Raw genomic sequence first — 17716 nt, forward strand, 5'->3', positions numbered from 1 at the left:
TCTTATTGATCAATTACTTGATAATATTGGGCAAGCCAAATTTGTTTCAAGATAGACTTGTTGAAAAGATATTATCAAATTCCCTTAGATGAGAATGCTAAGTTGCTGTCAGCTTTCATTACTCCTTTTGGACTGTATCAATACACTGTTTTGCCGTTTGGTCTGATGAATGCACCTGCAACATTCCAGCGAGTGATGGATCAACTACTAGGATCAATAGAAGGAGTAGGTGTATACCTTGATGACATTGTGATTTATTCTAATACATGGGAAGAACATCTGAAGATATTAAGAAAAGTGTTCAAGAAACTTCGGGAAGCAGGACTAACAATCAACTTACAAAAAGTGAGTTTGGAAAGGCAACTGTACAGTACCTAGGATTTGAAGTTGGAAAAGGCCTTCTCGCTCCTATTGATGCTAATGTAGAAGGTATCCGTAAAGCTACCCCTCCTGCTACGAGGAAACAGCTACAAAGATTTTTGGGCATGGCTGGATTTTATCATCGCCATTCTGTCCAAATTTCTCAGCCGTAGTAGCTCCTTTAACTGACTTAACCAGTCCTAAAAGAAAGTTTGATTGGACTCCAGAATGTCAAGAATCATTTGAGAAGGTTAAAGCCATATTAACTTCAAGACCAGTGCTTCAAGCTCCAGACTTCAATAAAAGTTTGTGATACAAGTTGATGCATCCGACTGTGGAATTGGAGCTGTTCTACTTCAAAAAGATGACAACAGAATCTTACATCCAGTATGTTTTATGTCTTCAAAGTTGAAAAAGCACCAGAAAACATACTCAACAATTGAAAAAGAAACATTAGCATTAATCACAGCATTGAAAAAGTTTGAAGTGTATGTGAACCGACCTAGGAATGAAGAAATTTTAGTATTGTCGGATCACAACCCAATCTCATTCATCAATAAGATGAAAAATAATAATATGAGACTGACCAGGTGGTCTTTATGCCTGCAACCATATAATGTAAGTGTTAAACACATTTCAGGAAAAGATAATGTCATAGCAGATTATTTATCCCGTTGTGAATCGTTGGATTCAAACCCGGGATAAGTAATCTTCTCGGGGGAGGAATTTCATGATGTTGCCTTGTAATACATATATCCTCCTATAATTTTGACATATTTACTTTTTCATGTGTTATGTTTAATGATAATGGTTGTTGAAGTGTCATATTTAGTTTGACATCAGATCTCAAAAGTACTAATGATTACTTGATAGCGTAATTTAGAATTGTTTATAATTTTAATAGTAACGTAATTTAGAACGAATATCTTTCTTGGTAAAAGCGTAGTATGTGAACACGTGTGTGTGTCCACCAAAGGCTTGTTTCATTTCAGTTGTCATCAGTTGAGATAAGAGGGAACGCTTTGTTTTGGGTTAGCGATGACAGATTTGCAAAACAAACGCCGATTCGTCCCATACGGGCTCAAGACGAGTGATTTCATGTTGTTGCATGCATTGTTTGAGTCACGTTCGCCACTTTGAGAAAGAAAGAATACGTGTCCTGATCAATTACGTCATGTTTTGTAAGATGCGTTCAAAACGTTTTGCTGGGATGACGTAACTTTCCTTCTAGAAGCTTCTCCATTGTATCGCACCCAAAACGCTTTAATGACGTCACCTCCTGCTTCTTCTAGAACTTTTTGTATCTCGTACCCAAAATGCTTTAATGACATCATGTAATTGTTTCACGTATTTACTGAATCCTAAAATTTGTTTCATTCTGATTTCTGAGACCAGTCGATTTGGTTCCATATCTCTCTCTCTCTCTCATTCCTAATTAGGAAGAGATTACTTTTAACGTAAATTTTTGTGGTCACTTTTAACATTAACTTTTGAGATCTGAATTTAGCAAAGTTATTTAGTTCGTAACGGCGCCTGGTAAAAAGTGTGTATTGTGTAACGCAGCTGCAGCAAGTGATTTACAGAGGTTTTCACAAGTTGTGTAAGGTAACGTGAAATTTTACTTATTGATACCATGGTATGATAAGTTAGGAGGTTATGGTGTGATAAGTTAGAAATTTTGAACAAGTGAAATCATTATTGATAAATCTTACGTGTATTTTTGTGTGTTTTCTATTTACAATTTCTTTATATTTTCACATTTTTTATGTTTGTGATGTAACATTTATTTACATAGCATTGTAAATATTTCTTGGTAATTTAACATTGCATACTTAATTTAACATTGCTTAATTTAACATTTAACATTGCATACTTAATTTAACATTGCATACTTGATTTCATTTATTGAGATTTTCTTTTTAAATCTTGAGTAATTCTTGATAGTTTAAATTTTGCTTGATTAATTTAAATTCTGATAAAGTTTTTGTGAATTAGTTTTGTTTCATAATTTAATTCAAGAATTCATTGAGTTTTGTGTTATTTTCAACTAAATAGTAAATTTTTCAGATTGTGAATTCTAATTAATTGTGAATTCTAGTTATAAACTTTGAATCTGAAAATAAATTTTTGTATTTAACATTTTTAGAAAAACAGTGTTTCATTTATTGATCACCAGTGAATAGGATTGATTGTGTGTGCATAAGGCAAAGTGATAAACATGTTTTGTTCTTTTAGTTTTGCTAAAGTGAATTAAGACCAGGGAAACAGTTAGAGTTTTTTGATGGAGTGATGCCCTTTTACTCTAGAAGATTTCTAGTTTAATTTTTTATACCTCACACATATTCTGATAAACTTAGTTTGATTTTTCAAGTGATTGATAAATAAGTTTTTTCTTAAGGGATCACTGTTACCTTTAGAGTACTCAGTCGTAACAATTAATGTTATGAGAGTTCAGGTATCTGGCTGAAGTGAGGTATATTTTTGAATCTTGAGATTAGTTGTGTAATAACCAGGTACTTGATACGCATCGTGACATTATATTGTTTGGTGCCCAGAGACCCGTGGAACAAAACAAAATATCACTCTGGTTTATGGTTTATACTGGTGGTGTTAGGGATATATTTTGATAGGAGAGTGACCACATAGTTATTTTTTGCTTTGTATTGTGAATTATTTAGTTGAGTAACTTAGAGAAAATGGCTCTGTTCAATGTTCAGAGGTTTTTAGCAGCTCCTTCCATCCAAGAGTTATCTGAATCCAACCTGACTAAGGCACAGTGGATTGCTTTAGCAGTAGCATGTGGGGGTAATGTGTCTAGTGGTATGATTAAGGCACAAATCAAATATATTGCAATCCAAGCATTGATGGACTCTGGTAAAGTAGATGAAGAGTTAGGAGAGGCACAGGAATTGTTGAATGCAGCTGAGGCAGAATTTACAGATAAACATGAACAAAAGAAAAAGAAAAGGGATTTAGAAGCAGAACTTAGACGAATAGAAGCAGAAGAAAATTTGATTAAGCTGAGGATACAGGCTGAAGGAGAGAAAATGCAAGCAGAAAGAGAAAGAGAAGACAGAGAGAGAAAAGAGAAAGAAAGGAAAGAGAAGAAGAAAAAGCAGCAGAAGAAGAAAAAGAGAAAGAGCAAAAGAAAGAGAGAAAAGAGCAAAAGAGGATGAAAGAGCAAGATGAAGGAGAATAAAATGAAATTGATATCCACATTACCTGTAATACCGTCTAACCCTACTCAAGGTAATTCAGACCCTGTATTTGATGTAGTAAGAGTGCAGAAGTTAATTCCAAATTTACAGAAGAAGCCCCAGATGAGTTTTTGATCACTTTGAAAAAGTAGCTTCAGGTATGGGATGGCCAGAGGATAAATGGTCGGTCTTGTTACAGAGTGTTCTCATTGGTAAAGGAAGAAGTGCCTATTTAGCCTTATCAGCTGATCAGTGTAAAGAGTACAAGGTACTCAAACATAATGTGCTACAAGTTTACCAGATGACCCTGAATATTATAATGAAAGATTCAGATCTTTGAGAAAGGATGACAAGATAACTTTCTTGGATTATGCTTACAAAGTAAGAAGATGTTTTAAACGATGGTTGGAGGCTGCTAAAGTTAAATCTATGGACGAACTTGAGGAGTTAGTAGTCCTAGAACAATATCTTAGAGGAATTCCTGAACACATAAGAGCCTATTTAAGAGAGAGAGAGGTTAAAAAACTTGACAAAGCTGCTACATTGAGCGAAGATTTTAATATAATTTCTAGCAAAAGAAATTATAATGTCAAGTACCAGAACCAACAACGCACAGGTTTCAGATCTCATCCAAATTTCAGGAACATTACAACTGGAAATCCTTCTAGTGGCTATGCCAATACAAAGTCAGGTAACACCCCTCAGCAATTAAATGTTAAATCCTCATCATCCAGTCAGTTTTCAAGACAGATACAGAAGACTAATGTTGTCTGCTACAAGTGTGGAAGAGTAGGACACTACAGTCGAGATTGTTATCAGACACAACAGCAGACCAAACCAGTTGGTCAAGTGGTTAAAGGTAACCAGGTGAAGCAAACTACGAAGAGCAGTGTGGGAACGACTGAGACTAAACAAGCAGAGTGTTTAGCAACCAGTGGAAATGTAACTTCAAGCAGTGAGTGGCTGAGCAGCTTGGAGGCTTTTAAGCCATATATCTATGAAGGTACGCTGACAACTCAAGGAGGAAGTGTGCAGGTACCAGTCAAGGTATTACGTGATACGGGGAGTAACCATAGTGTGGTAGTTCGTGGTGCTCACCCACAGTTGGAGAAGAATCTCACCGGAGATTCAGTTATTTTGAAGGGTATAGGAGGAGAAGAGGTAACTCCTATATGCCGCTTGCATTTGTCCTGTGAATTGGTGACAGGAAATGTTGATTTTGCTGTAAAGGACTCACTAGCTGTTGAAGGTGTACATGTTTTACTGGGTAATGAAGTTGGTGGTGTACCATTTGTTCCTTGTCCTATAGTGACAGACAAACCATTAAGGGTTAGTCCTACAGTAGATTTAGAGAAGAAAAACCCCACCTGTTTCCAAGTTGTGTAACTACCAGGAGTATGAAGAGAACTATGTCTGCAAGTGAAGATACTGAGGATTTACCTGCACCAGAAGAATCAAGTGAAGGATCTTTAAGATTAGAAGAACTGTTCCAGGAAAGTGAAGTTTCCCTAGTGTTAGTAATGAAGAGATTTCCCAAGAAGAAGAGGATCCTGTTGTTATTGAAGAGACTCTGAGTAGTCAAAGTGTTCCTGAAGATAGTAGTGAAACTACAGAAGCAGAGTTAGCAGATATGGAGAGTTCAGCCCTTGAAGTTGGTCAAGTGACAAGAGAGAAGCTAATGAAACTGCAGAAGAGGGATACAACGTTGGCTGATTTGTTCTTCAGAGTTGTTGATCAAGAAGAGATGCAACAAACCTCTACCTGTTATTATCTAAAGGAAGGATTGCTAATGAGGAAGCATCGACCTGCAGATATACCAGGAAATGCTGAATGGGGTGAATATCATCAAATTTTGATTCCATATCCATTGAGGAAACAAGTTGTAGCAGTAGCGCATGAGTCTGGACATATGGGAATCAGGAAGACTGTTGAGAAGATTATGAAGTATTTTTTCTGGCCTGGACTTCACAAGGACGTTAGCAGATTTTGCAGAGTGTGTCACACATGCCAGATAGCTGGAAAACCGAATGAAACCATTCAGAAAGCACCCCTACATCCCATAGAAGTTAGAGGAGAACCCTTTAGCAAGGTAATTATAGATGTGGTTGGGCCACTTCCGAAAACAAAGAAAGGAAATGAATATCTATTAACATTAATGTGTCCAGTGACTAGGTATCCTGAGGCGATTCCTGTAAGAAGTATAAGTGCAAAGGTAATTGCTGAGAAGTTGGTGGAGTTTTTCTCCAAGTTTGGAATACCAGAAATTGTGCAAAGTGATAGAGGAACGAACTTTACTTCAAAATTATTCCAGGATGTGATGAACTTGTTAGGAGTAAAACAACAGTTATCAACTGCTTATCATCCAGAGACTCAAGGAGCCTTGGAAAGGTTCCACCAGACATTGAAAAGTATGTTAACTAAATATTGTAATGAATCAGGAAGAGAATGGGATGCTGGTTTACCTTTAATGTTATTTGAAGTTAGGAATGCTTATCAAGAAAGCATGGGATGCTCACCGAATGAAATGATTTTTGGTCGAGACATTAGAGGTCCATAGAAGATTCTTGCAGAGAATTGGGAAGAAAATCAAGAGGAAATCCAAGGAGAATATTAGAAGAACTTGAGGAAAAGTTTAAGAGAAATTAGAAAATTCTCTTTAGAAAATTTGAAAATAAGTCAAGAGAAAATGAAAAGAAAATATGATGCTAAAACTAAGCTAAGAAATTTTAGTATTGGACAGCAAGTTCTAGTGTTCTTACCAGTGAAAAGATTTCCCCCTTACCAATAAGTTTCAAGGTCCTTATAGGATAATAGAGAAGTTAAGTGATCAAACTTATGTGATTGAAACACCAGGAAGAAGGAAAACGACAGAGGAAGATACATGTGAATATTTTGAAACCTTACTTCTCAGAGACTAAAACTGAAACAGTGTCAATAACACAAACAACTTCATCTACAGAGGACGATGATGGCTACGAATTGGGAGCTGAAAGCAAGATGAACAATTCTTCAATATTAGAAAATTTGGAAGATAAACTAAAACATCTGAGTGTTGAGCAAATTAATGAATTAAGTGAAGTGGTTCAAAGTTTCCCTGACATTTTTGCAGATGTACCTAGGCGTACCAATCTGACAAAGCATGAGATAAAGATCAGAGAAGATGGAAAACCTTTTAAAATGAGAGCTTATCGCTTATCACCTTTTCATCGAGATGTTTTGAAGAAAGAAGTTGAATATTTGTTGCAGCATGGATTAGCAGAACCCAGTTCAAGTCATTATAGTTCTCCTTGTGTGTTAGTGAAGAAACCAGATGGCTCATTTAGGATGTGTACTGATTATAGGAAACTGAATTCCATCAGTGTGGCTGACAATTATCCCTTGCCTCTTATTGATCAATTACTTGATAATATTGGGCAAGCCAAATTTGTTTCAAGATAGACTTGTTGAAAGGATATTATCAAATTCCTTAGATGAGAATGCTAAGTTGCTGTCAGCTTTCATTACTCCTTTTGGACTGTATCAATACACTGTTTTGCCGTTTGGTCTGATGAATGCACCTGCAACATTCCAGCGAGTGATGGATCAACTACTAGGATCAATAGAAGGAGTGGGTGTATACCTTGATGACATTGTGATTTATTCTAATGCATGGGAAGAACATCTGAAGATATTAAGAAAAGTGTTCAAGAAACTACAGGGAACCAGGACTAACAATCAACTTACAAAAAAGTGAGTTTGGAAAGGCAACTGTACAGTATGTAGGATTTGAAGTTGGAAAAGGCCTTCTCGCTCCTATTGATGCTAATGTAGAAGGTATCCATAAGGCTACCCCTCCTGCTACGAGGAAACAGCTACAAAGATTTTTGGGCATGGCTGGATTTTATCTCCGATTCTGTCCAAATTTCTCAGCCATAGTAGCTCCCTTAACTGACTTAACCAGTCTGAAAAGAAAGTTTGTTTGGACTCAGAATGTCAAGAATCATTTGAGAAGGTTAAAGCCATATTAACTTCAAGACCAGTGCTTCAAGCTCCAGACTTCAATAAAAAGTTTGTGATACAAGTTGATGCATCCGACTATGGAATTGGAGCTGTTCTACTTCAAGAAGATGACAACAGAATCTTCCATCCAGTATGTTTCATGTCTTCAAAGGTGAAAAAGCATCAGAAAACTTACTCAACAATCGAAAAAGAAACATTAGCATTAATCACAGCATTGAAAAAGTTTGAAGTGTATGTGAACCGACCTAGGAACGAAGAAATTTTAGTGTTGTCCGGTCACAACCCAATTTCGTTCATCAATAAGATGAAAAAAAATAATATGAGACTGAACAGGTGGTCTTTATGCCTGCAACCATATAATGTAAAAGTAAAACATATTTCAGGAAAAGATAATGTCATGGCAGATTATTTATCCCGTTGTGAATCGTTGGATTCAAATCCGGGATAAGTAATCTTCTGGGGGGAGGAATTTCATAATGTTACCTTGTAATACATATACCCTCCTATAATTTTGACATATTTACTTTTTTTTTCATGTGTTATGTGTAATGATAATGATTGTTGAAGTGTCATATTTAGTTTGGCATCAGATCTCAAAAGAACTATAGATTAAGTAACTTAATAGCATAATTTAGAATTGATAATACAATTTTAATAGTAACGTAGTTTAGAATGAATAATATCTTTCTTGATAAACGCGTAGTATATGAACACATGTGTGTCCAGCAAAGACTTCTTTCATTTCAGTTGTCATCAGTTGAGATAAGAGGAACGCTTTGTTTTGGGTTAACATGATGACAGGTTTGCAAAACAAATGCCAATTCGTCCCATACGGCACAAGACAAGTGATTTCATGTTGTTACATGCATTGTTCAAGTCACATATGCCACATTGAGAGAAAGAATTCATGTCCTGATCAATTACACCATGTTTTGTAAGATTGCATTCAAAACGTTTTGCTGGGATGACATCAACCTTCTAGAAATTTCTCCCATTGTATCTCGCACTCAAAAATGATTTAATGACGCTTTAATGACATCACCTCCTACTTCTAGAACTTCTTGTTTGTATCTCGCACCCAAAATGCTTTAATGACATCATGTAATTGTTTCATGTGTTATTGGAATTCCTAAATCTGTTTCATTCTGATTTCCAAGACCAGTTAATTTGGTTCCCTCTCTCTCTCTTTCTTAGAATTAGAAGAGATTACTTTTAACGTAATTTTTGTGGTCACTTTTAACATTAACTTTTGAGATCTGAATTTAGCAAAGTTATTTAATTTGTAACGGCGCCTGGTAAAAAAAGTGTGTTTTGTGGTAACGCAGCTGCAGCAAGTAATTTTATAGAGGTTTTCACAAGTTTGTGTAAGGTAACGTGAAATTTTACTTATTGATACCATGGTATGATAAGTTAGGAAATTTTGAAATGAACAAGTGAAATCATTATTGATAAACCTTATGTGTATTTTTGTGTTTTTTCTATTTACAATCTCTTTATATTTTCACTTTTTTATGTGATGTAAACATTTATTTACATAGCATTTTAAATATTTCTTGGTAATTTAACATTGCATACTTGATTTAATTGCATACTTAATTTAACATTGCATACTTAATTTAACATTTATTAAGATTTTCTTTTCAAATCTTGAGTAATTCTTGATAGTTTAAATTTTTGCTTGATTAATTTAAATTCCTGATAAAGTTTTTGTGAATTAGTTTTTTTTCACAATTTAATTCAAGAATTAATTAAGTTTTGTGTTATTTTCAAGTAATAATAAATTTTTCAGATTGAATTCTATTAATTAATTATAAAACTTTGAATTTAAAAATAAATTTTTGTATTTAATATTTTTAGAAAAGCAATGTTTCATTTATTGATCACCAGTGAATTGGATTGATTGTGTGTGCATAAGGCAAAGTGATAAACATGTTTTGTTCTTTTAGTTTTGCTAAAGTGAATTAAGACCAGGGAAACAGTTAGAGTTGTTTGATTGAGTGATGCCCTTTTACTCTAGAATATTTCTAGTTTAATTTTTGATACCTCACACATATTCTGATAAACATAGTTTGATTTTTCAAATGATTGATAAATAAGTTTTTTTAAGGGATCACTGTTACCTTTAGAGCAGTCACTCATAATTATTAATGTTATGAGAGTTCAGGTATCTGGCTGAAGTGAGGTATATTTTTGAATTTTGAGATTAGTTGTGTAATAACTAGGTACTTGATACGCATCGTGACAATATATATATATATATATATATATATATATATATATATATATATATATATATATATATATATATATATATATATATATATATATATATATATATATATATATATATATATATACATATATAAAATTTATATATGCAGAGAGCTACGTACAAACTTTCAAATTCATGAATGCTCATATCACTATATACATTTAGATACATACTGTACATACATACATATATATATGTATGTAGGTATATATATATGTGCATATGTATATATATATATATATATATATATATATATATATATATATATATATATATATATATATATATATATATATATCTAAATATATAAAGTGATATGACCATTTATGAATTTGAAAGTTCATACATTGCTCTCCATATAAAATTCACATAAAATTGTAAACATAACCAAATTGGGCCACACAAGTTGCAAAAGCAGGAGGTGAAGAAACACTCCTAGCCAATTAGAGATTCGCTGTGGCCCCCATAAAGTTAGCTTGCTCCACCTCTAACGACCCCCTCTATTGTATACCTCACTGCCAAACCCTTGTGCTGCCGAAATGCTTCCTTTTCCAGGCAAAACTCAAAATCAGGAGACGTTGGACCTCACAAGACAAGTAATGGTACCTGAGCACAACTGGCCCATGCTAGTAAGCATTTGAAAAGGCGAGAACCAAGGGCGTATAAGGAAGTTGATCACGGGTAAGTAGCCAGTTCGTGACCAGCCAGCTTCACAGTCAGACCTCTTGACAGTTGGCACCCCACCAACCCCATGTTCCCACCCCGCCCACTAAGTCACTCTTTGTTGTGTTATCCGGACCTGATCCATATTAGAGTGTGATCATCAAAGCCCCCCTTGAACAATGACTCAGTTCTATCTTTGCTTTCAAGACATCTCGTCCAGAGGACTAAGGTAATGTGTGGATTTGGAAGTTTATTCGGCAACATATTCTTTTACTGTATTTCAACTGCTCTCTTATATTCATTCCCTTATAACCCCATTAAAAGCCTAAACAAGTTAGTGTAATCTTTACTTGTGTAATGTAAATCATCAATGTCATTCCAGTTTGCCTTATATTTGATTTTTAATTACTTCCCTCTCAGCCCTCAGCATTCCTAATTGAATGTTTTCATTTGCTGTAACAATCAAAGTGATAGTGCGGTTCTGTATTGCAGAACAGGAGATCGTAGTGCTGTTTACTCACCTGCCCCTCATCAGCCAACTTTGAGAAGAGTCCTTCAGGAATTTAAATTATGAATATTGATTCATTTAAGCAACCTATGTTGCATTAGTCATATTTTTAATTTATTCTCAGAGATATTCTCAGAGTATCATCTGGATTGTTTGTGGCACCTTTGCTTTATTAACTAATACAAGTCACGGTGCTACAGAGCTAGTGGTTAAAGCTCCCTTGTATTCTTCTTCTGATTCATGTATTAATAATCAATTAAGTGAAACACTTATTTTTCCTTAAGCTTTAATTAAGCTAACTTTCAAATAATTTTATTGATCTTTTTTTGAGTGTAGTCCCCCAGTTGGATGCAGAGATATATCAGGTAAGAGAAAGGTAGTGAATTGCAAGCTATACTTGTAAAAGTGGCGACCTTGCTAGGATCTTGCTGCTCCCTTGCAGGCCCCCCCCCCCGCCCTTGCAGATTGAAGACTGCAACATCCTCCCCCCGATTCCCAGCAGAGTGGCAAATCAGCCTTGGTTGGGTAAATCTGGGAAATTGCAAGAAGAACAAACCTGTAACATAAATCCAGTTAAATTATTTGGGCACATCGTGGACAGCAGTGCACAACATAAGTATTCTTTTTGATTTTCTATTGCACTGTAGAATTCATGTTTAAGATGTTCTAGTGTATTCGAGCGTGTAAAACACCGCTTTGCATCTGAGTTCATTTATGAGAGAGAACGTTGCCACACGCGCACACATATTGGTAATATTCTGTCATTATTGCATGCTATAAAAAGACCATGGGTCTTCAGTGGTTAGGAATTAGTTAGGCAGTTAAGTGATCACAGTGATAACGTGATAAAGTTCAGGGAAAGTGCAAATATTCCCTCTGAAATCTTGCGAAACTGCTTAGATAGAAAGAGGTATCTGGCACCTTGTTATGTTGGCTGCCACCCATTCCTGTCACTCGCCTCTCCTCTCAGTAGCCAGTTCATTGCTAAAGACTTTATATAATTTACATAATCCTGGATTGTTCATCTTCGACTTCATATTCAATCTTTTACATGAATTTTTATCCTCACATTAAGCATAAAGCAAATGTGTATGCATTCATATGTTAATGCATTCAGCAAAAATTGTGTTTAAATTCCTATGACACCATTACAAGGCAAACGACCGTCTGTGTTTGTCTGCAAGCCATCTCAAGGTTGTCTCTGACAGCTAAGTTCTGCTGATGGCTGGGTATTACATTTCACCTATCATTCATACCGCCATTTTGGTAAAACTTTGACAGATGTCAACCATCATTTTAATATCCCCAAGTTAACGTAAACATTTACCATCGCACTTTCATGTTCCCAAAGTCATTCAAAGCTTTTAAGTAAATGCAAGACCTTGTATTATTACTCGTCATATCATTATTGATATCATTCACTTATATATCCCATGCAGGAATCCTTTAGTTTTAAAATTTCCTATGAAAGCAGTATACTATTCATTCAATTCATGTTGGTTAAGTCTGTGAAAATTTACATTCATGTGAGTACAAACGATACGCTTTACTAACTGACCTGTGAAGTTAAACCCAATTACTGATAAACCAATATCCAGGGGAATTTGTCTTACCCATAACCTCATATTAAGGTTATATTTTATTTACTATTTCGTACATATGCTTTTATTGACCATGTTGGCCACAACCCGCTCCTCAATCAAGTGAATATTGAGAGCAATAAATTTTAACTTGATTCTTTGGAACGAGTCCACATGTTATGTGTCACATAACCAGTCACTGAACTCACTCACCACCTGTTTACTTTTGTCGCGGGAATTAATTTCTAAGGAACAACCTTACGATTCATAAACTGTGCTATTAATCATTCATGCTTATCACTCTGATGTTAATTTTAATTTTATTTTATATTGTTGTGTGCTCCACACCACTCACTAGCGTGTTTTTGTACTGCCGATTTCTGTGATTTATTTACTTTGTTCTAAATTGAACCTTACCTCTGTTCTGTGTTACTCCAGTGATCATCAGCACATTAATCAAATTCTGTGTTTATATACCCCACATATGTGCTATCATCCAATATGTGTGAGAAATTAACTGCAGTAAGCAATCAGCTTATGCATGTTTGGTTTGATTTGATCGCCTCATGCAAGCTTAACCAAATTATTCCTCGTGAACAATCCACACAGTTTATTCCTTGCAAACCTAATAATTGCACTTATGTGTTTTTTAATTATTCAGTACTTCAGAACCATATTACCCTTCTTAATTAGCAGTGCTGCTTACTGGCCCACACCATTGCATAGCAACACCCTGCCAAAAGCAGAGTGCCATTTCCCTCCTATGAAATTGACTGCACGGCCTATTACTAACCTATCTACCACCTTACTTGGAGCTTTAGGCTCACAACAGTAACAGCAACATGTCTTTGTATGCTGAAGATTTCAAACTCTTCCATGGGATGGGGCAGGATATGAACTACAGAGGAAAACAACTGAGCACCTGGGTCAATGAATGGGTAGTTAAAGCAAAGGAGAGAGAAGAAAAGGAGGAGGAGAGACAGGAGAGAGAAGCAGTGGCGAAGCAACAACAGTTCAAGCTCGCATTGGCACAGGAGAAAAGAGCTTTAACTGAATAAGAAAGGCAAGACAAGGAAAGTTAGCACAATCATGAGCTAATCCTTGAAAAGTCTTGCCAGGCATTTGCTCGACATAATGCTGAGCATCCCACTCAGCCACTCCTCAGTCCACTCTCAACAGCATGAATATGCTAATTCAGGAGTGGACTGAAACCGAACCTGATTCCTGGCTTGACCACATAGAAAAGGTCTTCTCAAATTTTGTGCCTATCCCAGTAGAAATTTCCTTGGTCCTTGGTAAACATATGGGCGACAAAGGTTTAGTCACTCTCCACCCTTTAACAGATGCTGAACAGGGGAACCTTGATGAGGTCAGGAAGGCCATCATCAAGGCCTATGAAATTACCCCTGAACGCTGCAGACAACACTGGCTCTGCCAACCAAAGGAAGTGGGTCAAACTTGGACAGACTGGATTTATTACAAAAATCGAGCCTTTAAATGTTGGCTGGAATCCCTCAGCATCACAGAGTTTGATGACCATTCCAAGTATATTCAACTAGAGGACTTCTTTTACACTCCAAAAGCACTAGCCACATACACGAGAAACGCCCCAAAAGCCTTGCTGAATGCTGCCATTTAGCAGATGATTGGGAAACTCATCATGCTCATATTAGTTCTCTAGGCAAGAAAATCTTGCCTCCCAGTCACACCTTATCACCAGCTCAACCTAAGAATGGACTACCTCCTAAGGCTCCTGTTTGCACGCATTGCAACGATCCCTGATCAACCCAAGCAAACTCCACAAACTTCACCAGCTCCTAGCAAAGATTTTAGGAAGGTCTTTTGCACTGCATGTAAGGTCTATGGGCACTCCTTCCTCTGGAAGCATTGCCCTGGCAAAACAGCTACTCCCACCATTGCTCTGGCAGTCACCAATTCATCTCTTGACCTCCCAGTCAAAGGCCCCACATTTGTGGCACCCCCTCGAGGTCACTACCCCGCACGCCAGGTCCAAGCATTCAAGGATACTGGCACTCAAATCTCCCTTATATGGGAAGACAAGGTCCCTTATGGGGCCAAAATTGAAAGTCACAAGCTCCTCACTATAAGGAACATCAACTATGTGAAGCTATTACTACTAACGGGTTGTCTGAGGGTCACTAGGCCTCACAGAATTCGGATTTGCACCATTGCAGCTGCCAAACACATTCCTGGAGGCTATGACTTCCTTCTGGGACAGGACTCCCTGTCTCCACTGAACTCAAGACAACTTAGAGGTCCTGACCTCTCACAACCTCCAACGGGCACAGTTAGTCTACACAGACCTGCCTCAGAAACACTGCCAGTGCCACCTGAGGGCCCTGAGCAGTGCCAGGCTTCACCCGTCTTGGTAGCTGGAGCCTTTACTAAGTCTAATTCCTGTGCCTGGCCCCGCCTTAGTGCCAATGACAGAGCATACTCAAATTCCCTGCCCGTGACACTTGAGTGCCCTGAGCAGTGCCACACTCTGTCTGTCCCAGATGTTGAGCCAACTTCCAATATAATTCCTGTGCCTGGCCCTGCCTTAGTGTCTGTGCCAGAGCACGCACTATATCTCCCTCCAGGAGATCCCAAACTTGCCTCAAATTCCCTGCCAGTGCCACTTGAGTGCCCTAAGCAGTGCCATGCTCTGTTCGTCCCGGATGCTGAGCCAACTTCCAATGTAAGTCCTGTGCCTGGCCCTGCCGTAGTGACAGTGCTAGAGCAAAGTCCAACTTTATTTCCTGTGCCTGGCCCAGCCTTATTGCCAGAGCCAGAGCAACACATAGATCTCCCTTTGGAAGATCTCAGTCTGGCCCCCCCTCTCTTCGCCCGGCTTGGCACTGCTACCAGTGCCAGTAAGAGAGCTAACTCGAAATTTACTAGGGTCCCTTCTGGACTCTCTTGACCTTAGCGGAGGCTTGTCCCCTGATACAGTCTCACAACTTGTGTCTGAGTTGGTCATCATAACCTGCAAGCCTCGCATGCCCGCAACTCCTTCCTTGCCATCCCAAGCCTTCAGAAGAAGTTCTAATGAGACATTCTTCCATATCTCAGCTGATCACAGAGCTTAAGGATTTGCGATGGCAGTTGGTAGAACTAGTTGGCACTGCCCCTGCTTCATTTGTCGCAGCAGCTGGGAAGGTGGTACACCAGTGCTACTCTTGGACTCTGACCCGCCTAAGAGAGCATTGAGTCCTTCTGGCACTCGTGCCAATCTGGCACAGTGCCTCACTTTATCTGAGTAATTTGGCACCCAAAACCAGAGTAGGATGCCAAGTCGCTCCCTTTCTCTCACTATTTGTAAATTGTAAATCATTATCTTCTTGTAATTTTGTGATTGTGTATGTTTCTTCTGTTACTAAAGTTAATCATTGTTAACATCTTTTACAACTTCTAGTATCATACCTCTAACTTTAGGTTATACTACCTGCTCTGCACACGTGCAAATGCAGAGTGCCATCAGCCAGATCCACTGGCCCTATGCTTTTGAACTTTTGCTTCCATGCAATTGCTTGCATGATGACTCAAAAATCAGTGCACAGGTCAAATATGTCCATATATGATCTAACAAAAGTTTGTATTAAATTAACTAAAACGTAGCTAGGGCTAATTTTAAAAATAATAGTTAAGAACCAGTCTGAGTATAGTCACATCTTTGATTAAGTATCTTTATGTTTTAAAGTTCTGCACTTTCTATATTTTGATACATCGAGATAAACATAGCTTAAAACTAGAGTCATTCTACTCTAGCTTAGGAAAATAACTGTACATTACTCACGTGTAAGAACAAATAATCACTTATAGTAAATATGTGCTGCAGAGTAAATTCTCATACTAGCTTGTACTAAGTTAATCTTAGACCAGACACTTTATTCCAATATATTTAAATTTAATAAATGGGGAAGTAAGGTTGAGAGAGAGATTACAATTTTAATGCATCTAGCTTTTATAGACATTCACGCCTGAAAAAGGGGTAAAATGTCTATTAGTAGAGGGAGCTGATACGAACATTCACGAATTTGAATGTTCGTAAGTAGCTCTCCGCATATGGAAATCACATAAAATTGTAAACATAATCAAATCCGGCCACACAAGTCGCAAAAGCAGGAAATGAAGAAACACTCCTAGCCAATTAGCATTTTGCTATTGTTAGGTTTTTCAGTTGTTAATTTAAAACGAGTCTGCCTCCGGCAACCGCAGGGGAAAGACGTGTTCTCATGACTGCCTAGTATCCGAGGAAAGTAGCCCGTGAGGTTTTTCAAAATCTTTCCGCGATTCTAAGTCTTCGGCATTGTTCTGGCCTCTTATTTCAGTGCCAGCATAGCTAGGTTTATGTCACCCTTCTTTGTGGCAAAATGGGTGGTCAATATAGGTAATGAACTACTTGGGAAACCGTCCCAATATTGCGTATAAAAGAAAGCCAAATTCTAAACCTGATTTTGTCTATTCATCATTTTTTATAATTTTATGCTGCATTTTAGTATTTTATTGTTTTGTTACCATTACCGGTAGTTTCAAGAAAAAAAACATTTCAAAATTTTAAGAAAAGGAAAATGGAACTCACTTTCAGTTCATTTATACTGAAAGAGCTCTGAAAATGTACAATTTTAAGTTATGAAATATTTAAGTTAAAAATCTTGATAAAACTTTATAGAATATCTTAACTTCTTTATTTGCCGATTTAACTGTACGAAAATTTCGTTAAAAAGAGAGCGAGCAGTGGTTCTTAGAATAAAATGGAAACATCAGATTAATTTAAATTTTCCTCCCAATTCTTTCGTTTGCATTATGGTTTTATAGATTAAATTTCGCCGAAACTTTTTCTTGAGTCTCCCTGAGCTCCTCAGACGGTGTTGTCTGTCTGTCTGTCTGTCTGTCTGTCTGTCTAAGGCGTTCACAAATCTTACCGAGAGAGAAAGAAAGAGAGAAAAGATAAGTATTTTTGCCCTAAATATCATTACCACCTATGAAAGTCATATCGAGTTGAGAGCAGGGGGAATTCAGTCTTCTAAGTTTATTGTATAATTAGAGAGATTTCTTTTCAAGAATGTATGAAATTTGGTATAATTTCCTGACCATAATTTTCCTTGCAAAAGAAAGCTTCTAAGCAGTGGAT

General features: G+C 37.0%; 1 protein-coding gene across 1 annotated transcript in view; it reads right to left on the minus strand.

The window, feature by feature from the left end:
* LOC136827128 (sodium-dependent dopamine transporter-like) overlaps positions 1–17716 on the minus strand; it is a 194674-nt gene that overhangs the window by 150252 nt on the left and 26706 nt on the right.

This window comes from Macrobrachium rosenbergii, chromosome 41 (genome assembly GCF_040412425.1).
Source record: "Macrobrachium rosenbergii isolate ZJJX-2024 chromosome 41, ASM4041242v1, whole genome shotgun sequence".
Taxonomy (NCBI): domain Eukaryota; kingdom Metazoa; phylum Arthropoda; class Malacostraca; order Decapoda; family Palaemonidae; genus Macrobrachium; species Macrobrachium rosenbergii.